Here is an 18,719-nt window from a genome sequence, read left to right as displayed (position 1 = left end):
CCCACCCGCTGGGTCAAAACAACCCAATAGCTGGGTTTGTCCCTTTTTAACCTAGCACTGGGTTATATTTAACCCAGCATTTTTTAGAGTGTAGGCTTTACCAACTCCACTAACTATCCAGGCTTCTAGCTAATGGCGTATAGATTGTCATTCTACAATGTTTGACGTTTTCAACCATTTCACTGTCCTTTTGTGAATTCATTCATTGTGAAATCACACATGCATCTGTTCCTCATTCACACCTCCAGCTGCTTAAACCCCAAAATAAAACGAGCTGTGAGTTTCACTTTTAGCTTATACTAAATTCTATATACTCAAGCTAATTATGATTCATCCATTATGCAAACGTACTGTTATTACTATTGTAATAAAACTGTAACAGTATTAGTCACCATAAAGCTTGTGAAAGCTTCTTGAAATTAGAGCCCTAATGATTTATTACAGCTTTAACTGTAGAAACGTATTTTAGTGGAAACTAGAAAACGGTTGAGCAAATTTTACAGCACTAAAAATGTGCTAAGTAAATCAGTGATGCCCAAGTCACAACCTGCAGGTCATTTGACTTTTTTGGACCAATTCAATTGTCATCTTTAATGAAAACTGAGTTCACAACATACTTACAGAATTGAGTAGAAATGACAGAAATGATTGTGAATGGATGGAAACAAACTGATTACAGGGCAGGTAGAAATAGCTAAAGGTATCAGCTACACTTTTTCACATTTTACACAATAAAGAGAATACAGTAGCTGTTTTATTATGTATTTATTGTCTTTCTAATGCAAAAGCTTTAAAACCGCAGCCCCTTAGCCTATTCTGGACTTTAATACTTAACAGGAAACAAGTTCCTCTATTGTGTCTTTTTGGGAAAAGACCTCTTTTCTTGTAGTTAATTATTGTCTTATATTTCACATTGGCCCTTTTAGGGTCCGAGAGACACAATGTGTTGTTTGTGTCCTCTAACTGGGCCATTATCATGTACTACAGTAAACAGATCGACTTCTATCAGATGCAACCTCTGACATACAGTATCACAGTGATGAGAAGCAAATCTGCTTGTTGTGTAAAATTGGCATAGCAATAAGTGCTTTGTGCTCAGTGTTATGCAGTGCACACATAGACCTGTTGAACACACGCTTGCTTGACATTTTCAAGTGAGAGAATGAAACGTTGTCTCACATTGAATCCATCACTTAATGTCAAACATCTGACTCTTGATCAGATGGTTCGAAAATAGAGGAACCTTATCAAAGTACTCATTAGCTACATATAAAAAAAAGAAACCGTACATTCAGAGTAGAAATATTTTTTGATGCTATGACTAAATAGTTGCAAACTTAACCTTTACTTAATGTGTTCTTTGTTAGTATATTGCTAATTTGTCTTAACCGGGTTGCCTGAGTGTAGTTTTTATTGTAAGTTATGTGTTGTTAGTGTGTTATTAATATATTATTATTATTTATGAATGAGAGATCGATTGTCTATGAACAGCATATCACAAACAGTACTGCATCTTTCACATTTAGTGTAGATCTAAAATGTGAATTGAGTATGTGTTACATATAGTGGAGTTTTAAATAGTTACTTATTGCTCAAAACACAACCGAGAAAACTTTTTGGAGCTTATTTTCCTACTGTATCCTTTTCAAATGAAGCTGTTGGTTTAGCTTCTAAAAGTAGCGAATTGCCCTTTTCAAAAATAGGGCTACAATCTCTGTTAAGGAAAATCGCATGTCACTGACCATAAATAATGGAAGGAAAAAACATTAATTTCAATACTTTCTGTTTCAGTGGTGCTCTCCGGCGTGGCTCAGGAAGAAAGCAGTCTTTCAGTTGTGAAATGAGAAGAGAATAGGTGCATTGCTCAGACATAGTGGATTGAGTTACCTCTGGGAATGGAGGATTGTGGGGGAACGGGAGTGCACAGAGAGAACCTATTGTTTTTCCTGTTGCTGAGCCGGGGAGGAGTGTGTGTGAGGCCATTGAACTGTAGAAGGCAAACAGTGTTGTGCTCAAGCAGACATCTGGTTTAGACCCTTTCTGCACCTGTAAGAGAAAAAAAATGCAAATATGAACGTTTGCTCTCACGTTTACTGCTCAGGGAATCCAAGCTAATACTGTGCCCGTCATTTGTTGTCCATGCTATTGTTATGCCAGCAACAGGCGGCAGCGGCCGTGGCACCATATGGCCCATGTATGCTTCAGATACGTTATCTGTTGTTCACTTAGCTTATCAGTGGCATTTTAAATCGCTTCATATTTGAGTCGCCGACTTTCTGTTGACTGCCATCGAATTGTTTGTAAGAAGTTTCTATGAAAAGAATGAATGATCAAAAAGTCAAACCGAAGTCGGAGAATACTCTAGTCTTACTGACATCCTGCATGCTAAACAATAGCATTTCCTCGGTTTGTATTTTTTATGTTCCCGTGTGGGATGTTTGCTAACAGTCCATTTTGAAATGTGTGTCCAAATGACTGATGGAAATCAGATACAATAGGAATATGTAGTTCAATTCAATTCAATTCAAGTTTATTTGTATAGCACTTTTTACGATACAAATCGTTGCAAAGCAACTTTACTGAAAATTAAGTTTCTACAATATTTAGTAGTAGCTTATCAGTGATGACTGTCAGTTTATGTACATATGGCAGAAATGTACGGAAAAATCAATTGTAGTATATGCAAGTTCAATATATTTTTAGTAGTACTACAATAAACTGTTCAATCAAAATCTACGTGTGGTTTCCAAAAGCCTATGGTCGATCCACTTTTGTACTGACAAGACCCCCTGATTGAAACATTGCATCATTCTAGTGAATCATTTAATGAGTTGTTTTGAATAATGTCCAAATGAGAGGTTTTCTTGTATTAAAACCTGGCACATTAAAAACAAGCAATAGGCATTCAGAAATATGCTCGGCCTCGCTAGGCGTATGTTCTCTCACATGTTGATTTTTTAATTGACTGCATGTGATTTATGTTCACTCGGTGGGCAGAGTGGAACAAATAGGTTTATAATGGCGATACACTATGAAATAGGGTTTACGTCAACAAGGCTGCAACAGATATGAATGAACCGCACAAAAGTGCCTTTGCCACTTCTAGAAGCAGCTAACTCACTTTGCTGTGCTCTGTGGTCAGGGGTAATGTGAACTACTAAACTCTGCTGGGAGACAGACCAACACAAACAGCCACGTCCTGTGTGTTTTACTCTTCATAGGCATAATTTCCTATTAGAATCTATCTGTGGTGGTCGAACAGGAATTAAGATTATCGCCGGGAGGGGGAAAAAATCAAAGCCATGGAAAATATGAGGTCCTTGGAAGGTCCTGCTTTTAATGATTTACATAATAGCAGGCGAACGTTAAGAAGGAATTCTGTATTCAAGTCAAGTCAAGTCAAGTCTGCTTTATTGTCAATTCTTCCACATGTACAGCACATACACACAGAGAATTGAAATTGCGTTACTCTCAGACCCATAAATTCCGTATTATATTTAGTGAATACAAGGATGTTGTATTTTGCAGCAATATTCTTGTCTCTACTCACAAGTGCATTCTTCAAGTAATGGAAACAGCTGTTTTAAATAAAGAGCTGAACCGATCAGATGCCGTTTTGTACAAACCCAAGTATTAGTCACTCTTTCCTGATTGATGAACTCAACAGATGTATTTATGATCTCTGGATGGACCCTCCATTTTTGTTTGTAACACAATGCAATGTTTTGAAGAAAATGAATCAGATATGCTGGACGGAGAAAAAAGGAAATGTGTCATAATGGTTGAATGTTGGTTATTAACATCAAATGTACCAAAGATTGACTCTTTAGCAACTCGCTAGTCACTACCGCAAGCATCAAAACCGCAGCTGCTACAATGACATTTTAAAACTAATCAACGCCCATCATGTATTGTTCACTGTTCACTCAATGCACTTTCACACTAATGTTTAAATTGAGTTATGAATTTAGGGCCAATCTGTTTTTAATGTTTCAGTGCTGGAATTATTTATATTCATTCACATGAACTGATTTAAGTTGCATTTGTGTAAAATAAACTGCCTTTGCCCGGTTCTCTCAGACTATACCTGGAAGTATTTCCAACAATCAGTCTGGTTTACTTTTCCATCAGTTTTATCACAAATACTTTGGCTGTTGTTCACATTCGTGTTTATAGGGAGCCGTATCTGTTATCAGCGAGAAGCGTAAAGTTAAACACCACCCCACTAAAAGAACCCATAAAAGCGAATATACCAAATACCACAATACTAAACACTACAATTTGAGTAACTGATAGCAATATTTCATGTTTCTTAATAATTTGATACCACACAAAAATTAATGCTAATAAACACTTGTTAAATAATGTTAAATATTAATATAGCCCTAAATAAATTAAAATAACGCAACGTATAATAACAACAACGCAATGGTATATAAAATATATTTTTATAAATGATTCTAAAAATGATAGTACATGTATTTCTGAAATTCTCAAAATAAACACATTTTTAAAGAAATTATTCAAGTAAACATTTAGTACTTTAAAACAACAAAATATACATATATATTTTAAAGTTGTTTTTAATTATCTTAAAACTTAATCTTTCTTAATCTTCAAAAAGTCACATTTTAATACAGTGTGTCACTCGCTGCTTTTATGTTTACTGATCTAACGCAGGTTAAATCGAATGATCATTTGCTACTTTTAAAAATTTGTGGTCGTTTAATATTGTGTTACAAACAGAAACTGGTAGCCTGGAGTCTGAGCACGACCCCGCGGTAAATTGATTCTCCAAGGGAATAACTGAGTGTGGTCTGCTGTTTAGTTATAACAACAAGCCCTTAAAGAAGCTGAGGTAAATTGCCACCAAAATGAAAAGCTGGCTCTTAGCCGCTGATGTCATGTAAGTAAATGTGTTTCAGGACAACTGCCATAAAATGACTGCCAACCACGGAGCGCACTTTGGTCCTGACGACCATTTGTGCAAGCACTGTTTGTGTTTTGCCCCCTGCTGGTAATCTTTAAAAAAAAATGTTATAAATTCGGACTTGGCCTGTCAGCTGTGGTAGTGATTATGATGCACTAATATGCTTTGGAGTGATTTTTATATTTAAAACACTGAGACCACTTTAGTTTGAAGTTTAATTGTCGCCTGATTTTGGAGTGTTCTCCAAGTTAACATTCCTAGTAGAAGAGATTTTCTGTGAATACAAGAGCATTTTTGCTTGTTGTTAAAACTGAAAGGACGAGCAAGACCAGTTCCAACACTTCAAAGTTATAGCCTTGTAATTCAAACCAGATGGAGGGCTTAGTCAGTTCAGAGGAAGAAATTAATGTTGATAGAAATGGCTTCCGAACAACAGTTATTCTGAAGAACGTATGCTTATATCTAATAATATTGTGCTCTTCAGCCGTCTTTGGCATTCCAAAATGTTATATGTTCTTATTCAACAAGTTTTTCCATGACCAGACACATGTGAAAAGCAATCTCTGATCCATGAATCATTAGATGAGTCAGTTCTTGAAACCGCCATAAACCTCCAAGTTCTTGGCCACAGCTGAAAGCAGGAAATCCAGGCTTCAATAACTTCCTTTCCCAGAGCTGGCCACGCTAGTGGTTAGAGCGCCCTGTTCCTTGCTAGCAATAGGAAGATGTACGTCTGTGGAACAAAGACACCCAGTCACTTCATTTACTGAAACTGTTTATAATTTGTGGCCTGTATTCAAGTGTCGAGCGTCCAGGATCTCTGGCACCGTTTTCTGGTCTCCTCCGTCATAATAAATCCCTAGCAGGCCTTTCATTAATTGCTGCTGTATTGTTATCATGAGCGGCGGAGCCCGGGCAGATTCCCTCTGCCCTGGAGCTGGCCTGGATTTACAGGGGGAAGATACAGGCTTTAAGCTACCTCTGGACATTAGTATGCAAAGTGGGCATGCTCAATGAGTTTGAAATCTTGCTACAGTGCGGCCTTCAACTTTGTAAACACCGCTTAACCTCTCCGATGCCTTATGCAAATACTAAATGACAGGGGTTTGGCTTTTTTTTTAGTCACTTCATTTACTGAAACTGTTTATAATTTGTGGCCTGTATTCAAGTGTCGAGCGTCCAGGATCTCTGGCACCGTTTTCTGGTCTCCTCCGTCATAATAAATCCCTAGCAGGCCTTTCATTAATTGCTGCTGTATTGTTATCATGAGCGGCGGAGCCCGGGCAGATTCCCTCTGCCCTGGAGCTGGCCTGGATTTACAGGGGGAAGATACAGGCTTTAAGCTACCTCTGGACATTAGTATGCAAAGTGGGCATGCTCAATGAGTTTGAAATCTTGCTACAGTGCGGCCTTCAGCTTTGTAAACACCGCTTAACCTCTCCGATGCCTTATGCAAATACTAAATGACAGGGGTTTGGCTTTTTTTTAATATAAAGGTTACAGTTGCTGGAAACATTTGCTATGTAATTCATCCATTGATTTAAAGGTGAAGTGCATCTTTTTTATATTAAAGGGATACTCCACCCAAAACTGTTTTCTTCCTTGGAACATAAAATAAGATATTTTGAGAAATGTCTCAGTGTCTCAAGCCAATAGGCTTCAATGCTGTTTGGTTCCCAACATTCTTCAAATTTCTTCTTTTGTGTTCAAGTTTGTAACTAGGCTATACGCGAGGGTGAGTAAATGATGACAGTATTCTCTTTTTTGGGGTAAATTATCCCTTTAACAGAGACACCTTTAAATAAAGCATTTGTGTAAAAACTGACCTTGTGGTGCTTTTTAAACAGTTTGTTTGAGCTGCTCAACATGTCTACTTCTGGCTCAGCCAGTGGCGTGAGTGGGGGGTGGGATTCCCTGTTTTTTGCGAACAATGGAAGACTGAATCAGTTTTTGCAGTACAGTTAGTGGCTCACCACTAGCAAACAAATTACACACTTCAACTTATATGGTTTATTCTTTAAACTTTAATCTAAAAACAGTCAAGTATAGCTATAAGTACACTGGAAAAAGTGGCAAATATTTCCTAAAGGATCTATTTTCTATTTGACTGGTCCCATAAAAATGACTTTTGATGGTCTAACCTAATTTGTAAGGCTGATTTAAAAATACAATTTTTGACTTGAATAAACACTTTATTTTTGGATTTTGCAGTGTTGGTTTATGCTGAATATACTAAAGAGCCTCAGTATTTATATTATAACAACATAAGCTAAAAATGTATATGTAGTATTACACTTGAAATGTCATAATATACTTTTTTAAAACATTTACATTATAGAAATTATTCTGAAAAATATTAACCTGAAAATGTGGTAAAGTAAAAAAATATTGCTAAACATTACTGAATCAACCTAAATACAACAAAATGAAATAGATTTTCGCTGTCCACACGAAAACGCAAGGGCAGCGTTTTCAGATTTATCCCAAAACTCTCCCAAAACGCCGGATCCGTGTGGACGAAATGCCTATACAATACAGAATTTATGCGTATACGGGCAGCGTTTTCAGATTTATCCACTCTGGGACCCGGTTTAAAAAAATATCGGTTTCACTCTCCCAAAACGCCGGATCCGTGTGGACGAAATGCCTATACAATACAGAATTTATGCGTATAAAGCTAAACGCGTCTCCGTGTGAACGGGGCCTTAATGGCTTCTTAAAGAGATCACCCAAACATGAAAATTGTCATTATTTAATCACCCTCGAGTTGTTCCAAACCTGTATGAGTTTGTTTCTAGTGTGGAACATAAAAGAAGATATTTTGAAGAATTTTGGTAACCAAACAGTTGCTGGGAGCCATTGACTTCCACAGTAAGGAAAAATACTATGGAAGTCTATGGCTACCAGCAACTGTTTGGTTACCAACATTCTTCAAAATATCTTTTGTGTACAACAGACGAAAGAAATTCATATATGTTATTATGTTTGCAACATGAGGGTGAGTAAATGATGACAGAATTTTCCTTTTTAGGTGAACTATCCCTTTAAGGAAGCTGTTGTAATTGTAAACTTGTATTAGAGGTTTTAAGAAACTTTAACATTTTGTAGTACGGTCACGATTGATTGTCAGTGAACTTTTTGAAGCGATACTCTTTCAAAATAATATTTTTAATTAGCTTTGCTCAACCTGACCAGCCGGGCAGTTTTACTAGCATATTAGTGCAGAGCCCAGTGTATGGGTCTCATCTGGTCTCCGCTGCTCATGAAGCACCAATAAACACAAGCGCATCCCTTTGCCGATGGATGACAAACAAACAGCATGTCAGTAAATTCCATGTGACCTTTCCGCCATTAGTGCTGTGGTGGGAAGAAGTGATTTATGACAGATGGAGGTGCACTCCAAACAGACGCTGTCTTTGACATGCTGGGACTTGTGAAATGCAGATGGCTTCTCTGCTCATCACTGCCATTTCATTCCTCATGCCTCACCACATGTCGCTCGGCCCGTGTCCTCGGCTCTGGCTGGGAAATCTCGTATCAAGAGCAGGATTTACTAACAGCTTTTATTACTTGCTTTATATGCACTATTTCCACACTTGCTTAACATCTACGCAAGTTGGGATGCTGGAATTTGATTCATATTGTGATAGACATGCTATTTTAATAAGTTCAACTAATGCATTCTAAAGAAGCATGGATAAGGTCAACAATACTGAAGTATAATTGAACTCTTCAACCCTCTACGCACTACATATATATATATATATATACTGTATATATAAAAAGCTTATTAAATATCTGAAAGTACATTCTTAACATCAGTCAGTCAAGCATTATAATATGATATTATGATAATCAAGCATTATTTAATGATAGAACTTTAGTCATTAGAATTAAAACTTTGTAATATGAATGCATATTTGTCATTTTAACTGAACTTAGGACTGGTGGTGATGCTTAAGATATTGTTGGTCATTCAGTGTTTCTATAAGAAAAAAACGAACAATAATACTGATACGAGAATAATAACAATAATACTTCAAATTCTACTACTAATAACAATATAAAACTCACTAAGGATTAATGAGCTGCTGGGTTCATGAATATTAATCACGCTGTCAGCTGATTTCCTGAAATCAAAACATGGACGATTATAGGTGAGCACCAGTCAATGAGATTGCCGTTTGCGCATTAGTTCAGCCCACTACCGGAGAAACTGGCATTATCTTATGGTTGTTCTTAAAAGCTGAAGAATTCCAAATTAACTCCGTTATTTTGACAGGAAAATACAACAAGGAATAGCGTTTAAATGTAGCTCGTCAATTCTGCATGGTATGTAAGACTCTCTCTCTCTCTCACTCTCTCTCTCTTTGTTTGCGTGTGTATGACAAACAGTGCTCTCAGCACAGCGACAGCGAGTCGTGCATCTTCACTAGAGTTTACAAGTCCGCCAAATACAGGTATGCTACGCATCCATTGAGATGAATTAAAAAACAGCACGGATCTCTTGATGGAGATTGAAACTCTGAAGCGCTCAGTCAGAGTGAAAATATATCTGTGCTAAACTTATACTTAGTCTCCAACTCACACACTGGTGAGAAAAATCTAAGAATTTATTAGCCAATGGCTAATGTGAGACAACATTTAGTCGCACAGAGTGACAATTTTAGTGATTTAGTCGCAATGTAGAGGGTTGAATCTTTATTGTTTGAGGCTGTGCTATTTAAAGAAATGCATTAATTTCATTCCAAACCTGATTGTTTTCTATTTTGTAACACAAAGAGCAGAATTTGTTCATTTGCATGCAATCAAATTTACATTGTTTATCCTTGATAATTACATTGATGTCTATTCAAAATTGCTCCATCAAATGTTTCTCGTAATATGTGCATATTCAAGTTGCACAAATAAGATTAAAGCTTACATTTCTATATGTTCCTCACACTAAGCTTTTGTAAGGAAGACTTGGAATGAATTGCACGAGTGGTTGGACTACTTTTTCAGTATCCTTTTTTTTGGTCACCGTTCACTTTGTATGGAATTGAGCATGAATGAATATTCTTTAAAACAACGGAAGAACCAAAATCATACGGGTTTGGAATGACATGAGGGTGAGTAAATGATTACAAAATTTTCATGTTTGTGTAAAATATTACTTTGAGCCTCAGGCAGGAAATGGGACCAATGCTTCTGCCCTTCCATGTGCCATCGGTGTGATGGGCCAAACATTGCACATGATTGTGGCACATTGGAGGCAGGTGGAGAAAGTTGTTTTGACAGGCCCTGTAAATCAATCCAGCACTCTGGCCAGCAGAAATTGATCCCAAAGCGGCCCAGAGTTGCAGCACCGGGCGGTAAGCTTCAGGCCTCAGGTTTGAGTTGGATACTATCAGACGGTTTCACCGCATCTAACCCTGTCGGTTTAAAGAGGCATGAAATAAACGCTTGGGTCTTGCCAGCAGGAGAGCGCCAGTGGCCGTCCACTCCACTGGACCTTTGCCGTCTGCTTTAGGAGATTGGTCGTGAGAGACTCAATCATTGATTCATCAGTGCTCTGGGACTTTAGATTTATTCATGAAACCAGCAGAAAGATCCAGTACAAAACAGATCAATTGATCTTCTCTCCGCACAACCAGAGGTTCCTGGAGAGTTCATAGACTTGGGAAAAACTCAAAAAGCATTCCTAATGATGTTTCGATACTTGTTTAATTTCAAAAATATTTCAAAAACAAATAAGAAAAGTTGAAATATTCAAAGAAAGAAATATCGCAAGACCTAGTAAGTTACATGCAACAAGAAAACTGATAATTGGCTGACAAGGCATTTTGATGAAGCATTTTGATTTCATTTCAGTCATTGTAGACTTTTGTTTCAATGAAAATATGTTATTATGCAAACAATGTTAATGAAATTTGAATGGTTCTTTTCAATTTAGACTGAAAAATTTGTAAAATCGCCTCTCAAGGTTCATGTGTTGTACTAAAGTCGTTTCAAACATTCCAGCGTTAATGAATTTGTTAGGAGGACGGATGCGGCGCCTGGAATCTCAGTTATGTCTCGCTGCTGTGAATATGCATAATTTGATGCTGCTTGTTCCAAACAAGCATACTTCGAAATACTTCAGACATTACTGAAATAATTCCCCACAGCAAATAATGCACAATATGAGGTATTTAGTAATTATATGGCAATTATAGTTCTTCATTCAGAGACCTTAACCACCGTGGGTCATTATGGGGTCAGTGAAAGTCGTTCACCGAACCATTATAGCACCTTCAGAGATAACAGCACAAAAGGAGTCCACACGGAAAATTACATTTCAGACCTCTCATCTTCTATTTCATTACCTCGGCCCTGTGCGATGGCTGAAATTGGTTCTCTTCATTTAGGGAGCCAAATTCCTGCTTAACTAGAACCCGAGTGGTTTATGTAATCTGTCGATAAGTGTCATCTCCCATCATGCCATGTCACAGCCACGGGTCGCTCTCACCATGGCATTCACTTGTTGTCTGCTTCCTCCTTTATCTCACTAATAAGACCATTTCCATGGTGCTGGAGACGGGCAGATAGGAACATGCAATTATTTGTTAAGGCTGCAACTGTTTCCACAGGTGACATTCCTGCCTCTTAGAAGCTGTGATAATTAGTGTTCTAACAGGCTGTGGCACACTAGACTTCGGCTTTGACAGACTTGTGACCAGAGGCAGAGATATAGGAAGCCGTTCTCACTAAAGTTAGTGGAGAGCCACTTATCTTGCACCTGTGAATGTTCTGCGCTGTTGCTTTCGCCTAGTTCAAGCTAAAAAAAAATGCGCAAAACTACGTAATTTCAAAGTTGACTAATTTGAGGGCTGCCCAAATGACTATTTGACTTGGTTTGGTTCTGAATTTATCATTGAAATTTACTGGTTGTAGCAACTGCAAGTTTTCACTTTTTAATCAGCAATCATAAGTCAGATTACAATTTGAATTTGATATATTTCTCCTCTGCTTCCTTACAAGACCAAATTATTTGAGCTGTGCTCTCTATATTAATTTAGTAGGTCTTACTATATGTCAGCGATTTCAATTTATTTTTCTTAAAAATGTATTTCCTAATACAGTTGAAAAAAAAATCCAAATCCAGTTATTTTAATATTATGTATGTTCTGTTGTAGCATTTATTAATATTTTTAATTAGCTTTTTTTTTTGTATTTTTAGTTAAAATTTTTTAGCTTTTATCATTTTCTTTATTTTTTTTTCAAATATCTATTTGGCTTTAATTTATTTTGATTTAAATTAAAAAGTTAATAAAAAGTTTTTTTTTTTAAGTTTTCTTAAACTTTTTCAGTTTAAGAAAAAATATTTTTGATAGTTTTAGTTCTAGTTGTCTTGAAGAGCAAAAAAGCAATACAATTTACTAATGCTGAAATTAAATGAAACCTTTTTGGAGAATTTTTTTTTTTTAAGACTATCAATTCGTTACATTCCTGTTTATTAAATTCCATTTAATATATTTGTATAGAACTTTATTGTGATTAGTGGCTTGCAATTCCCAACTAGCATCCCACAAGAAAAAACTCCCTCATGTTTGGGTTTGCTTGGAAGCAGCATCCACAGACTTAACATAGAAAGCTTTGCAGATTTCCACAGAATTCAAAAGCTCGCCATTGACAAAGTTCTACACATCCATTACACCTTGCATGTTCGAAAAATATTTTAGATGACTATATAATGCTTTTTCTCTACTAATAATAGTGTAGTCCTCTCAACCTCATTCAGTGCATTTTTCCATATTTAAATTTCTTCTGCAGAAAATTTAAAAAGGATCCAGATCTATGTAGCTCTACTTATAAACCTTTACACAATTCCCCTGTATATTATAATTATCCAGAATAGTTTGATATAATAATGACAAGTTAATGAACATGCAAATTGGTGTTTTCAGTATTGTGAAATAATTCAAACGGCCGTAGCACATGAAGCATGATGCCTTACGAGACTTGGAGCAGAGCGCATACCACTACAAGAAGAGATGTACAAACACAAATATGCTATTGAAATGCAAATTCCCACCACAAAAGAGTAACCCCTTAAAAAGCACATTCATAAACCTTTTTTGAGATTCCTAACCGATATATGAATTAGCATAAGAATTATGCTAATAATGTAATATAGTCATTATATCGCAGCAGAAAAGCATAAAATCTGTGTACTCACAGTAGTTACTGTGCACATTTATACAGTACTTCACTAATAACTTGTTCACCCACATGTGACTCACTGGTTTTAAATAATCCGAATAATTGGATGTTCACTTTAATGACAATGATGAAACTCCCCACAGACATGTTCAAAACCTCTCATACGTTTCCTCTCTTCCGTATCCCGAGCTCTGGAGTTGTTGTGGGAGAGACTATATAATGGCATCGAGTTGTGAGGGAGGCATGTTCGGGTACATCCTGGCTCAGATCTGCTGGTGTATTATCAGCATCACACACATATAATGCAACACAAATGTGCTGACACACTTGAGCACACAGACACAAAAGCTTGCACATATACACACACATATGCATGCATAGAGAGGTATAGAAGTGAATGAGTCTCTAATGTGTGCAGAAGGTTAACGGTGTTTGGTTTAGTGCCTCAGGCCAGTACAGGGAATTACAGCTTGATTGGCAGCTGCTGTATAATGTATGAAGAAGGAGGAAAATTACAAATAACAGTCAATCCTGTAGGAAACTGTGGGCTCGTATGATCACAATCATGATTATTCATGTCACTATACAAGTTTTGAACAACAGAATAAAATAATATTGGATTGTTTCCTAAAGTCAGGCAATATGATGATGATAAGAAGCAGTGTTTTCATATCTAAACACAACCAGGCCAGGCCTGATGCAGTTCAACACAACAAGATCTTCTGCTTCCCAGTAAAAGAATAATATTCAAAATATCTTTTTATATAACTTTTTATAAATAGTTTCACATACTTCAGCAAGATGAATACAAAAAGTAGACATTCAGATGAAAGATAATGTTGAAATGTAATTTAAAATATTTTAATATGTGATATACTTTGTTCTGTGAATTAATTTTGGGCTGGGAAACAAAATTTGGTTTAAGATATTCAAAGGAAAATGAGCGAAAAGGTTTTTTCCTTTAGGTATTATGTGTAAGCGCGCCCTCTGAGCAACATGCAGGTGCTCACATTGTTTGAGCACAGAGCAGCACTTGTTTCTCCATTATAGTGTAATTTTTAATGAATCAAAATGGAGAGGCTTCCAGCTACATCCTTTTTCACTCATGCCAAAATGCATTTGTCAAGGCTTTTTAGCTGTGTGTGTCTGTGAGCTGCTGCGCCATAAGGCAATCTCACTTTGTCTGTCTTTCTGTAATCTTTGTGGTAGTTCAGTTGTTTCATTAGGTGAGCAAAGTGTTTGCAGTTTGCAAGTGTCAGTTCCAAGTCTATATTAAAAATGTAACTATACCAGTCACTTATTTGTATGTAGGTTTCGTCGTAACGGCTGTATGTGCAAATCAAATGAACTTCATGGTCAAAATGTGCTCTTGCTGAGGTATTAATACAGTATATACATTATACAGTATATTAATGCATCATATACATTTCAAAAGAAATATTCATTCATTTTCATATATTTAAACTCATTTGTAGCATACAATAAATTCCTTTTAGTTTTTAATTATTATTATTATTTTGTTCAGAGTTATAATATTGCAATATTTATTGGTTTTTGGCCAAGGCATTACAATTATTGGTACATCTCTAATGCTAATAAAAAACAATATTGCCAAAAAAAGTTAGAAGGACAGAAAAAAACAAAACTGTGCAACTAATTTTAATTAGAAATTCCAACAGTATTAAGTCTGTTTTAAAGTAGTAGGCCTATATCTAATAATCATGCGTGCCGTTAAGTTAAAATTATGGCAAAAATTGAAGTGAAATACTTGAAGGCAACATTACATTGTTTTCATTTAATTGAATTTTTTTTTATCAGTATTCAACTTTTTTAATGAAGCCGCTTCTTCAATAGCATATTCATTTTTTTTGTTCTTTTGGTGTCTAGTATCGTGAAATTTCAGTGGTATTAGTATCAACTTCTCAGATTTTAGTATTGTGACAACATTTGTTTAGATAATATTAAAGTGTAAGAATTACTTTCTTTGTTCATAATTCTTTTGAAATTTATGTCTGTTAAAATTAAAAGCGTAAATTGAATAAGCTCCCTCCTAGAAGTAAAGAAATGGTCCCAGCAAACATTTAACTACTGTTTGTCTCTATTTAGACAAGACATGTAAGAACTGACAGTTTGCTGTGAAATTGTTCTGAGAGCACTCACAATAAGACGGTGACCTGATAGAGTTGTCTTCTTAAATGTTGTTCACATTTATAGCAAGCATTTTGTTTTCCTTTTACATTGTTGTAAGACTTGCAATGGATTTTCTTGGTCCCATCTGATGAATGACTGCTTCATTATCAATTGCAGGGGAAAGGCTAAAAGATAAAATCCTGCTTTAATCATACTCCCATTTTTTTGTGCTTGTTGAAGTAATCCAATAATGCAGCGCTCTCGAACTAGGCGGAAATTATCATTATCTTTTAGGCGGCATTGATCTGGGCCTCCCATGAGAGATGTTGCATGAAATAGTGGCAGAGGTGAGTCAGTTACGATGATGAATCGAAGGCTAAATGATCATCGAGGGACTTCAGCCATGTAGCGTGATTAGGCTGTTTTTAGGCTATTGATTTTTTTTCTGTAAATGCATGTCTATTTCAAAATTGATCTGCTATAGCAAACATTGCTTGTTTTTAATTGTAAATGCAAATGTTACATTTAAAAGATACAACCCATGGCCTGATCTCTAACATTTAACCCAACTGTATGACCCAGTCCAGCAGCAGGGATCCGCTGCATCAGGTCGACTGTTTCTCTTCACTAAAGAGTGCCTGCCTATCTAGAACCAGCTACTACACTTTCCATTACCATCAAAGGCAGAATAACCTCCAATTAATATAAGTGGAAATGTAAATTCAGAGTAGATCCATTTGGTCTGATGATAGAACTCAGAGCAATGAGTGGTTAGAAATTGCCATGGGCTAGTATTATTCTGAGCATCCATCTCGTGCAGTTTAAGCTTGGCATTCATCTTGTGCAAATTAAGCTTTAATTGTTATCACGTTTTACTACCAAGGCTTAAATAATCTATTGAAAATATGGTCATTCGCTAAATGATGTGTCATTTAAAATAGACAAATGACTGTGCTTTATCAGTAGGGTTTGTAATATTATCAAAAATGCTTTATTGCGAATCTTGACCATCTGTTTTTCAAATGATCATTTTACACCCTAATTTTTCCCATATGTTATGTTAAAGGAAAACGCCACTATTTTTGAAAATAGGCTCATTTTCCATCTCCCCTAGAGTTAAACAGTTGAGTTTTACCGTTTTCGAATCCATTCAGCCGATCTCCGGGTCTGACGGTAGCACTTTTAGCTGTAGCTTAGCATAGATCATTGAATCTGATTAGACCGTTAGCATCTCGCTCAAAAATGACCAAAGAGTTTCGATATTTTTCCTATTTAAAACTTGACTCTTCTGTAGTTACATCGTGTACTAAGACCGACGGAAAATTAAAAGTTGCGATTTTCTAGGCCGATATGGCTAGGAACTATACTCTCATTCCGGCGTAATAATCAAGGAACTTTGCTGCCGTACCATGGGTGCAGCAGGCGCAATGATATTATGCAGCGCCTGAAAATAGTCCCCAGCTAGGTAATATCGAAACTCTTTGGTCATTTTTGAGCGAGATGCTTATGGTCTAATCAGATTCAATGATCTATGCTAAGCTGTAGGACTGTGCTGCTGTCCCTTTAAACCCGACTGCACGGATCCAGTATAATGATACACATCCGATTTCTTTCTCAGCTGTTTACATTCATTTAAAACATAACCGACTGCGTTTACGAGAATGATCGTCGAGACGGGTACTATTGACATAATTCTGTGTGTATGTGTCTGTTCAAACATAAGGAGGAGATGCGAAAGACGAATCAACTCAGTTTGAAATGCGTCTCTCTGTGTGTGCGCGCTTTGCACGTGTGCGACAGAACTGAAGAGACGCTGTGCGAGATGCGGCTTGTGCGCGCGCTTCAGGTGTGAGTCAGACAGCAAGACGAGACGGCAAAGAGTAGTTTTCTGCAACTTATTGCACTTAATAACTCTTTTTAACGTCAAGCAATTCTCTGCTATATGCGTCGAACTAAAACTTTGACCTTTTGCAACGTTTTTATTTAAGTAGCCTATTATTAAATGATTATTTGATAAATTATTAAATTATTAATAATTAGTAAATTATTAAATTATTCGATAATTTCGATATATCGTGCAGCCCTACTAAGCTGCAGCTAAAAGTGCTACCGCCAGACCCGGAGATCGGCTGAATGGATTCGAAAACGGTAAAACTCAACTGTTTAACTCTAGGGGAGTTGGAAAATGAGCCTATTTTCAAAAATAGTGGCGTTCCTTTAAATGCATGTAATGCATAACGATTCGCTACATGTTGGCAAGTTGCTGTTGGTCGCTAATAAGTATGTGACTTTGTGTCATTGTTACAGGTACTTATGTTTCCACAAATCAAAATTTGCTTACTTAGTGTTCAGTAAAAGACAGTATGTACTTTTATTCTGGCCTGTGAGTATGTAGTAATACATTGTTTGTAATACAGCATTGGGACATACTGCCACATCATAAAATTAAATCTTGCAATCAGTCTTGTACTGTTAACGTTACATGTTAGCATCTTTCTAAATTCTCTACATTTCATTCTTACTCAACTTCTTGGTTCATATACTTGTAAAAAGTGATGAGGAAGGCTGAAACTGCCATTGCAGATTTTACAAATATGAACCATGGAGCCAAGTAAGAATGGAAAATTCCAAAAGCGAACCATCACTGATGCTGCCTCTTCCATTGCACAATGGTTTGTTGGCATTATTAGCTGAAAAGCATGCATGCACTGAAAAAAAATGGTGTAGAAACAATTTTCACTCAGAAATTGCTAGTAAATTTCACAAATTATTATAAAGAAACAGCAAGTAACACTGAATTAAACAGGAAGACTGAAATAGTATTAGAAAACAGTCACACTTTATTTTAAGGTCCAATTCTCGCTATTAACAAACCATTAACTACGACTTTTGGCTCAATAAACTCCTAATTTGCTACTTATTAGTTTGTACGGTAGTTGTTAAGTTTAGGGTATTGGGTAGGATTAGGGATGTAGAATATGGTCATGCAGAATATGTACTTTATAAGCACTAATAAACAACCATTATGTTAATAATAGGCATGCTAATAAGCAACTAGTTAATAGTGAGAATTGGACCCTATACTAAAGTGTTACCTAGAAAACATACTCAGTAACAGTTTAGTTTAGAGAAAAAATTGCGTATTGGCTGTTTATTAGTAATTATAAAGCAAATATTTATGCCTTAATGTGCATGACCATATTTTTGATCCCTTAATCCTATCCCATACTTAAACTTTACAACTACCTTATTAACTATTAATAAGCAGCAAATTAGGAGTTTATTGAGGCAAAAGTCATAGTTAACAGTACGTTAATAATGAGAATTGGTCCTCAAACTAAAGTATGACCACATACTCTAATAATCTATGATTATTGCAACTTCAAAAAATATACAGTATGTATACATATATATATATATATATATATATATTACAGAGTAAAAACTAAAAGTATATAATCCACCCAATTTTGGC

At 36.2% G+C, this 18,719-nt stretch overlaps 1 protein-coding gene across 1 annotated transcript in view; it reads left to right on the top strand.

Moving 5' to 3' along the window:
- The window catches only part of LOC107686847 (transcriptional enhancer factor TEF-1-like), an 84,389-nt gene that overhangs the window by 1,382 nt on the left and 64,288 nt on the right, over positions 1-18,719 (top strand). The gene's annotated exons all lie outside the window — the stretch shown is intronic.

The sequence above is a fragment of the Sinocyclocheilus anshuiensis genome, unplaced genomic scaffold (assembly GCF_001515605.1).
Source record: "Sinocyclocheilus anshuiensis isolate Anshui unplaced genomic scaffold, SAMN03320099.WGS_v1.1 scaffold773, whole genome shotgun sequence".
NCBI classification, from domain to species: domain Eukaryota; kingdom Metazoa; phylum Chordata; class Actinopteri; order Cypriniformes; family Cyprinidae; genus Sinocyclocheilus; species Sinocyclocheilus anshuiensis.
This window is presented reverse-complemented; position numbering and strand designations above follow the sequence as displayed.